Source organism: Peromyscus maniculatus, chromosome 7, assembly GCF_049852395.1.
Source record: "Peromyscus maniculatus bairdii isolate BWxNUB_F1_BW_parent chromosome 7, HU_Pman_BW_mat_3.1, whole genome shotgun sequence".
Lineage (NCBI taxonomy): Eukaryota > Metazoa > Chordata > Mammalia > Rodentia > Cricetidae > Peromyscus > Peromyscus maniculatus.
In genome coordinates, this window is record NC_134858.1 from 31,096,592 (window position 1) to 31,104,998 (window position 8,407).

The 8,407-nt window shown below is 41.5% G+C and overlaps 1 long non-coding RNA gene across 1 annotated transcript; it reads left to right on the forward strand.

Moving 5' to 3' along the window:
- The first annotated feature begins 251 nt into the window (after positions 1-251).
- On the forward strand, positions 252-5,538 carry LOC143274105 (uncharacterized). Its single transcript, XR_013052544.1, has 2 exons — positions 252-378; positions 5,308-5,538. It is a non-coding gene; the product is annotated as an uncharacterized LOC143274105 (long non-coding RNA).
- The last annotated feature ends 2,869 nt before the right edge of the window (positions 5,539-8,407 follow it).

Consider the following 8,407-nt stretch of genomic DNA (forward strand, 5'->3'; position numbering starts at 1 on the left):
TTTAAACACATATGGTAGCTATATAAACATAGCTAATGGTGGGATATCATGAAACCTGGGTTTAAATTGTATATAAGGGCTAAGAGAAATAAACAATGCACCATTTTTTGAGTGTGGCATCGAGGAAGCTTAGATGATGGTGTAACTGGAAATCAGGTCCTCATTCTTTTTGATTTATTGAGTTTGAAGCCACTATGATGTATCTAAGTTAGAAGATTGCAGTTTCATTTCTAACTCTGCTCTTTCCACATAGAGCTACATTCACACTGTCAGGAAACCACTGAAAATCTCTATTTCAAGGACAATGAGATGGCTCAGCAGGCAAAGGAACTTGTTGTCAAGATCAAATACCTGAGTGAGATCCCTGAGACCCACAAGGTAAAAGAGAAGAACAGATTCCTAAATGTTGTTTCTGACCCCCATAAACATACTGGAGCATGCGCGCGCGCGCGCGCGCGCGCGCGCGCGCGTGCGCGCGCACACACACACACACACACACACACACACACAGCAATTAAAAAAAAATAAAACAACTCTGTTCCAAATTTGAATACTTCCCACAAATGTCACCATCATTGTCCAAGTGACCATATTCTCATCCTTCTAAAGAGTACTGATATTCATTCTCTCTACAGCTCATACTAGTCTTATTTTCTTAGCCTGGATCACAATGTTGTTTTGCAATGCATTCATGAAACAAAATGCAGATTATCATATTATAATGTTTTTATTTATTGCTATAATCACTTGTTTGGCTGATATTTTAACTTCTTTATTCTGCACAGTATATTTCTCTCCTCTCTTCACATATACCCCACAAATCATATTCTATGGAGTTGTAGATATTGTGCCTCTTAATTTTCTCCATGAGACTGGAGATATTTTTCATTGTATTATCAAAACCTCAAATATATGTTGATTGGTTAAATAAATGGGGGAAAGGATCTCACAAGTGGAACTGCCTTTTAGTAAGGTGTATTCCTGTGGTGTGGCAGGGGAAAGGGTGGGGGAAATGGTGGAGGCTCTCAGGAAAGGAAATGAACCCCAGTTAGTGGTTGTGATGGTTGCTTTTACTGGCCACTTGTCACAAGTTAGGCTCACCTGAGTGGGGGGCCTCACCAGAAGAGCTGCCCTGGTTGCCTTACTTGATGTGGGGAGAACTACTCTGAATGTGGGCAGCACATTCTGGTGGCAGGCATGGCAGAAGACAAGTCCTCTATTGCTTGCTTTGCTTCCCTCTTGTGAGTTGAGTTACCCTGTGGCTGCTCCTGCTAATGCCTTCAGGGATACCAGAACCAATGTTTCCTAAGCCTCCATTGCTGATTAAGAACCAGAAGCTCTCCACGAACCCCCAAGTTTTCCACACCAGATTGGGACTTTTGACCCACCCCTGCCCTGCCCTTGCAGATTGAGCAACTACTACCCGGGTTGTTAGCTATCCAATATGAGACAGGTACCGTGGGGCTCCTCCAACTATTGAGGGACCCAGCCTTAAGGTGAAAGAACTATCAGAGTCTCAGATGTGAGGCAAGTGTTGTTACTATCTTAATGTAAGGTGAGTTAATAAATCAGTAAATCTTTGCTTGTTCTTTTCCCCTGGAGAGCCATGACTAATGCCATAGCCTATACTATCCCAATGACTGGATCTAGGCAACAACTACAAGTTGATAAAAATGTATGTTGTGAGTAGGTGTAATGAAACAATAGAAAATATCATGCATGGAACAAAAAATAAATAGCAAGCAAAGAAATTATTTAGAACAATGTAAAATTTTTTTTTAAATTTTATATATTTTTTATTTTACAATACTATTCAGTTCTACATAACAGCCACAGATTCCCTTGTTCTCTCCCCTCCTGCCCCCTCCCCTTCCCCCCAGCCCACCCCTCATTCCCACCGCCTCCAGATCAAGGCCTCCCCCAAGGACTGAGATCGACCTGATAGACTCAGTCCAGGCAGGTCCAGTCCCCTCCTCTCAGATTGAGCCAAGCGTCCCTGCATAAGTCCCAGGTTTCAAACAGCTAACTCATGCAATGAGCACAGGACCTGGTACCACACTGCCTAGATGCCTCCCAAACAGATCAAGCCAATCAACTGTGTCACCTATTCAGAGGGCCTGATCCAGTTGGGGGCCCCTTAGCCTTTGGTTCATAGTTCATGTGTTTCCATTCGTTTGGTTATTTGTCCCTGTGCTTTATCCAACGTTGGTTTCAACAATTCTCGCTCATATAAACCCTCCTCTTTCTCGCTAATTAGACTCCCAGCACTCCACCAGGGGCCTAGCCGTGAATGTCTGCATCCAGATTCCTCAGTCCTTGGATGGGGTTTCTGGCACAACTATTAGGGTGTTTGGCCATCCCATCGCCAGAGTAGGTCAGTCCCAGCTGTCTCTCGGCCATTGCCAGCAGTCTTTTGTGGGGGTATCTTTGTGGATTTCTGTGGGCCTCTTTAGCACTTTGTTTCTTCCTTTTCTCATGTGGTCTTCATTTACCATGGTCTCCTATTCCTTGTTCTCCCTCTCTGTTCTTGATCCAGCTGGGATCTCCAGCTCTGTTTTACATATCAGCCATGGATTCCCCTGTCCTCCCTCCTCCTGCCCTCTCCCCAATCCACCCCCCATTCCCACCTCCTCCAAGGCAAGGACTCCCCTGGAGATTCAGCTCAGCCTGGTAGATTCATTTGAGGCAGGTCCAGACCCCTCGTCCCTTCACCTAGGCTGAGCAAAGTGTCCCAACATAGGCCCTAAGTTCCAAAAAGCCAGCTCATACACTAAGGACAGGTCCCAGTCCTACTGCCTGGGGGCCTTCTAAACAGTTCAAGCTAATCGACTGTCTCACTTATCCAGAGGGCCTGATAGAGTTCCATGGGGGCTCCTCAGTTATTGGTTCATAGTTCATGTGTTTCCACTAGTTTGGCTATTTGTCCCTGTGCTTTTTCCAATCATGGTCTCAATATCTCTTGCTCGTATAATCCCACCTCTCTCTCACGGTTGGACTCTTGGATCTCCACCTGGGGTTTGGCTGTGGATCTCTGCATCTGCTTCCTGGATGAGAGTCACTGGATGAGAGTTCTATCATGACAGTTAGGGTGTTTGGCCATCCCATCACCAGAGTACATCAGCTCAGGCACTCACTTGACCATTGCGTAGTCTATAGTGGAGGTATCTTTGTGGATTTTTGGGGACCTCTCTAGCACTCTGCTTCTTCCTATTCCCATGGGGTCTTCATTTATCACGGTGTCTCTTTCCTTGTCCTCCCACTCTGTTCTTGATCCAGCTGGAATCTCCTGCTCCCCTAAGCTCTCTTTCCCCCACCCTTTTCCTCATTACCCCCCCCTTCATGTCCAGTTTGCTCATATAAATCTCATCCATTTATCTGTCTTTGGGTGATCCCTGTGTCTTTCTTAGGGTCCTCTTTACTAGGTAGCCTCCCTGGAGTTGTAAGTAGCAATCTAGTTATCCTTTGTTTTACATCTAGTATCCACCTATGAGTGAGTACATACCATATTTGTCTTTCTGAGTCTGGGTTACCTCACTCAGGATGATTTTTCCTAGATCCATCCATTTGCCTGCAAACCTCATGATGCCATTGTTTTTCTCTGCTGAGAAATACTCTATTGTGTATATATACCACATTTTATTTATCCATTCTTCAGTTGAAGGACATCTAGGTTCTTTCCAGGTTCTGGCTATTACAAAGCTGCTATGAACATAACTGAACATGTGCCCTTGACCACAAGGTATATGCCCAAGAGTGGTATAGCTGGGTCTTGGAGGAGATTGATTCTCAATTTTCTAAGAAAGTGCATATTGATTTCCAAAGTGGCTGTACAAGTTTGCATTCCCACCAGAAGTGGAGGAGAGTTCCCCTTGCTCCACATCCTCTCCAGCATAAACTGTCTTCAATGTTTTTGATCTTAGCCATTCTGACGGGTGTAAGGTGATATCTCAAAGTCATTTTGATTTGCATTTCCCTGATAATTAGGGATGTTGAGCAATTCCTTAAATGTCTTTCAGCCATTTGAGCTTCCTCTGTTGAGAATTCTCTGTTTAGCTCTATAGCCCATTTCTTAATTCGACTGTTGGGCATTTTGATGTCTAATTTCTTGAGTTCTTTATATATTCTGGATATCAGCCCTTTGTCAGATGTGGGGTTGGTGAAGATCTTTTCCCAATCTGTAGGCTGTTGCTTTGTCTTGTTGACCGTGTCCTTTGCTCTACAAAAGCTCTCAGTTTCAAGAGGTCCCATTGATTAATTGTTTCTCTCAGTGTCTGTGCTAGTGGTGGTGTATTTAGGAAGTGATCTCTGGTGCCACTGCATTCAAGACTACTTTCTACTTTCTCTTCTATCAGGTTCAGAGTAACTGGATTTATGTTGAGGTCTTTGATCCACTTGGACTTAAGTTTTTGTGCATGGTGACAGATATGAATCTATTTGCAGCCTTCTACATGTTGACATCCAGTTATGCCAGCACCATTTGTTGAAGATGCTTTCTTTTTTTCCGTTGTACAATTTTGGCTTCTTTGTCAACAATTATATGTTCATAGGTGTGAGGATTAATGTCAGGGTCTTCAATTCAATTCCATTGGTCCACATGTCGGTTCTTAGGCCAGTACCAAGCTGTTTTTATTACTGTAGCTCTATAGTAGAGCTTGAAGTCAGGGATCGTGATGGCCCCAGAGTTTGTTTATTGTACAGGATTCTTTTGGCTATCCTGGGTTTTTTGTTTTTCCATATGGAATTGAGTATTGTTCTTTCTAGGTCTGTGAAGAATTGTGTTGGTATTTTGATAGGGATTGCATTGAATCTGTAGATTGCTTTTGATAAGATTGCCATTTAGAACAATGTATAAAACTTATTATAGCTGTATAATTGTGAATTTATTGTCACTCTAGTTAGCAATCTTACTTTTTCCTTTTGTAATATTTAACTCCAGGTACAGATGAAGAGCTGTTGACTATGAGTAGGAATGTGGCACTGAAGTGTGATAGAGGGAGAATGGGAGGAGGGTTGGTGTGTGTATGGTTGTATCTAATGTTAGACCATGAACCCTAGTGGATTTAAGAGTTCTACGTGGAAGGGACTTTTTCTCATCAAGGAACAATAGCATCCTGAGCACTGGATGCCTGAAGAGTACAGAAAACAGCCTTTCAAAGTGATGAGACCAAAGTAATGAGATGTGAAAGATCAGGTGTTGAGTGTTGAGGAAACGGGACCAAAGTCTTTAGGGACAGAGAGCAGTTTGGAGTAGGCAAACTGGGGAGATGTTGCTACCATTGACATGGAGGTTTTATTTGTTTATTTCAGGAAGCAATGCAGAAAGGAGACCTCTATGAATGTCCTTACCAAACAAAGGTCATCTATACATTACTTCCTGTCACAAAGGAACCATATCTAACAGAGAAGCAAATGCTTTTAGAGAGATGGAAGAATCAATGTCCTCAAGCACTCATAGAGTAATGTACATCTTGGGTATCTACAATCTTTACTCATCAATTCATAATTTCAATGCAAATAAAAGACTAAATTCTACTTGTACAGATGCTATCAGTGAGGGTCAGTAGAAATTAGTCACAGTTTTGCCAATGTTTGTTGATTTACTTCGAATTTTGTTTGCTAAAGAACAAATCCCTCTGCCAGCTGTAACAGTGCATTTCTTTTATACTTGGCACTTGACCTATTAAAAAAGAGAGAGAGAATTAATAAATCAGCTAGATATCCAGTGCGGGGATTAGTGAAATAAAGAAGTAGTCATCCATTATGAAGCAGAGAGGGAGGATATTCAGAATGCCTGTATCCTTTGCTGAGTGACTTTGGGTAGGTTACATGATATGTTGTATTCTGATTTTTTTTATCCTATAATGTAAGCTTAACTACAAGAGCCTTGTATATCTACCCAGGTCTAAAATCCTATTTTTTATATTCGTATTTACCACATTACTTTCTGTATTTTACCAATTTTCTTTTTTTTTTTTTTTTTTTTTTGGTTTTTCGAGACAGGGTTTCTCTGCGTAGCTTTGCGCCTTTCCTGGAACTCACTTGGTAGCCCAGGCTGGCCTCGAACTCACAGAGATCCGCCTGCCTCTGCCTCCCGAGTGCTGGGATTAAAGGCGTGCGCCACCACCGCCCGGCCCAATTTTCAATTATATCTGCTCTTTACTAAAAGTGAAATTCAAACTGAGATCTATTTGGTTTCCTTCTATTTCCCCAAAGACAAAACTAGAGGAAACACGGTAATCTACTCAGATAACTCTCAGTTAGCCACTGTAATGTAGCTTAGCACCATTGATGATAATTCAAACCTTGAGCAATAAAAAAAGCCACTAATCCTCAGATTTGGACCATACTGTAATATTATTTATTTTGCAAATGTACCTTCTTAATTACATGATAAACTGAACAGTGTAAGGAAAACATACTGTTCATTCTCTCAGTAACTATCAGTTGGGAGCCTGGAGATGAATAATGCTGCATTTGCTAATGGAAGGAAACGAACAGTAGCCTCTGGTTTTCCAGTGATCAACCAATGAATAATGACCATCAACAATGAAAGCAGCAAGGAACAAATGGACCCACTGGAAGACAGAACCTTAATTAAATAAACTCGGCTGTTTGGCCAGCTTTGACTTAAGGAGCTTCAGTATAAATATACTACAACAGCGCACACATGCACACATATCGCAGCTCAGAACCATAACAAAGCCTCATTATTTTCCTCTTTTTAATCTCCATATCTCAGTCAAGGATTGCTTGGTTTGCTTTCTGTAATTTACGTGGTGGTCATTTCTTTTAGCTTTCTCTCTTGATTTTAATCCTTAGAGAGTAAAGAGAAGATAAATAAAAAAGGAAACACACACACACACACACACACACACACACACACATACACACATACACATGCACACATGAGTGAAGGCTTGTTCTTTGGCACAGCTTAAGATGGTGGTGATAATGTTTTTCTTTCCTGTGAAAGTCCTGTCAGGAATATGTGTACACACAGCCAGCATGAAGCTCATTTATTTTGCAGATATGGAGTAAATTTTCCTTTAGCTACTGACACAGGACTGTACAGCACCTTGACAATGATTATTATAAGCGACCAGTCTCTACATGGACAGTTTGAACCTAATGCAATATACTTTAACAAATGGGATTTTAACACTCCTCAGGTATTTTTCTCCAGCTGTGTGAGATCTGTTGCGTTAAATCTCTTTGTTCAGCTCAGGCAGGTCGTTTGTCAAATTCCTGCTCATTATTAAAAATTTATTCAATGGCATTTAATGAGTACATATGGATTCAGAAATGATCACAAATCAAAATTTCAAAAAGTCATATTTTTATCTGAGCTCTCCAAGGCTATGAATATGTATCAGGCCCTTAATGTGAGCGACTGTTAATGCTCCTACAGGATCTGATCTGAACACTTCTGGTTGTCGTGGCCCTCCATCCTTTTTCAGGTAATAAAATTACAAACCCCAAAGATGATGTCAGTGTCAGGGAGAGAGACTTGGGGAGAGTAGGCTTCTCCCCTCAAACTGAAGCCCAATTCAACAACGTTTCCATTTTATAACTTGTAATTAATATTTGCTAATTGATTCTTTTATCTGGGAGCTAGAGTTTACAGAGTGCTTCGCAAACAAATTATGTTCTACATGAATATTAGTTTTAATAATTGTCATTTTAATATACGCACTTGAAAACTTCAGGGACTTGGAATCTCACTGGAAACATCCTTTCCCACCTTTGTAAGGGGGTATCGCAAAATTATATGGTGGGGAAAGTTCCTTTGCAATTTTACAAAGAAGTGGGAGAGAGGGGAAGAAGGATATGGGGAGGGAGAGAGATAGGGACAAGAAAAGGGAGGAGATAGAAAAGGAAGAGAGGGAGAAAGGAGGGGAGGGAATGGGAGGAAGGAGAGCACAGGAGGAGTGGGATTTTCCAGCTGTTAACTTTGGAAGCCATAGTTGAGTATAATTGAGTCCAAAAGAGGTAGAACCTGTCTCCTCCAGCTCCCATAAGACACAAACTTCTACTTGAGTGATTGTGAAATAATCATAATAACAAAATCACCTACATATCAATGTATTATAATTATATATCAACTATATCTAGTGTTTAAACAAAGATACATCACCATTATATATCAGTATGTATTACATATGGTGTTAGAGATAATTGTAAGAGTAGTTGATCTGAGAACTGGCCTAGAATCAGACTTCTAGGAGCACAAGGTCAGAGTGAAGTGCAGTTAACATGGGATGCTAATTTCTATCTGCTCTGTGCTTTTCACTCGCTCTGACCAAGGGCAGGATTGGTACCAGACATCTGGATGACACTGCATCCCACAGCTGGAAATTAAGAGGCAGCCACAACACAGTAAGGGGAAACCAGGAGTTATGCCAGGATT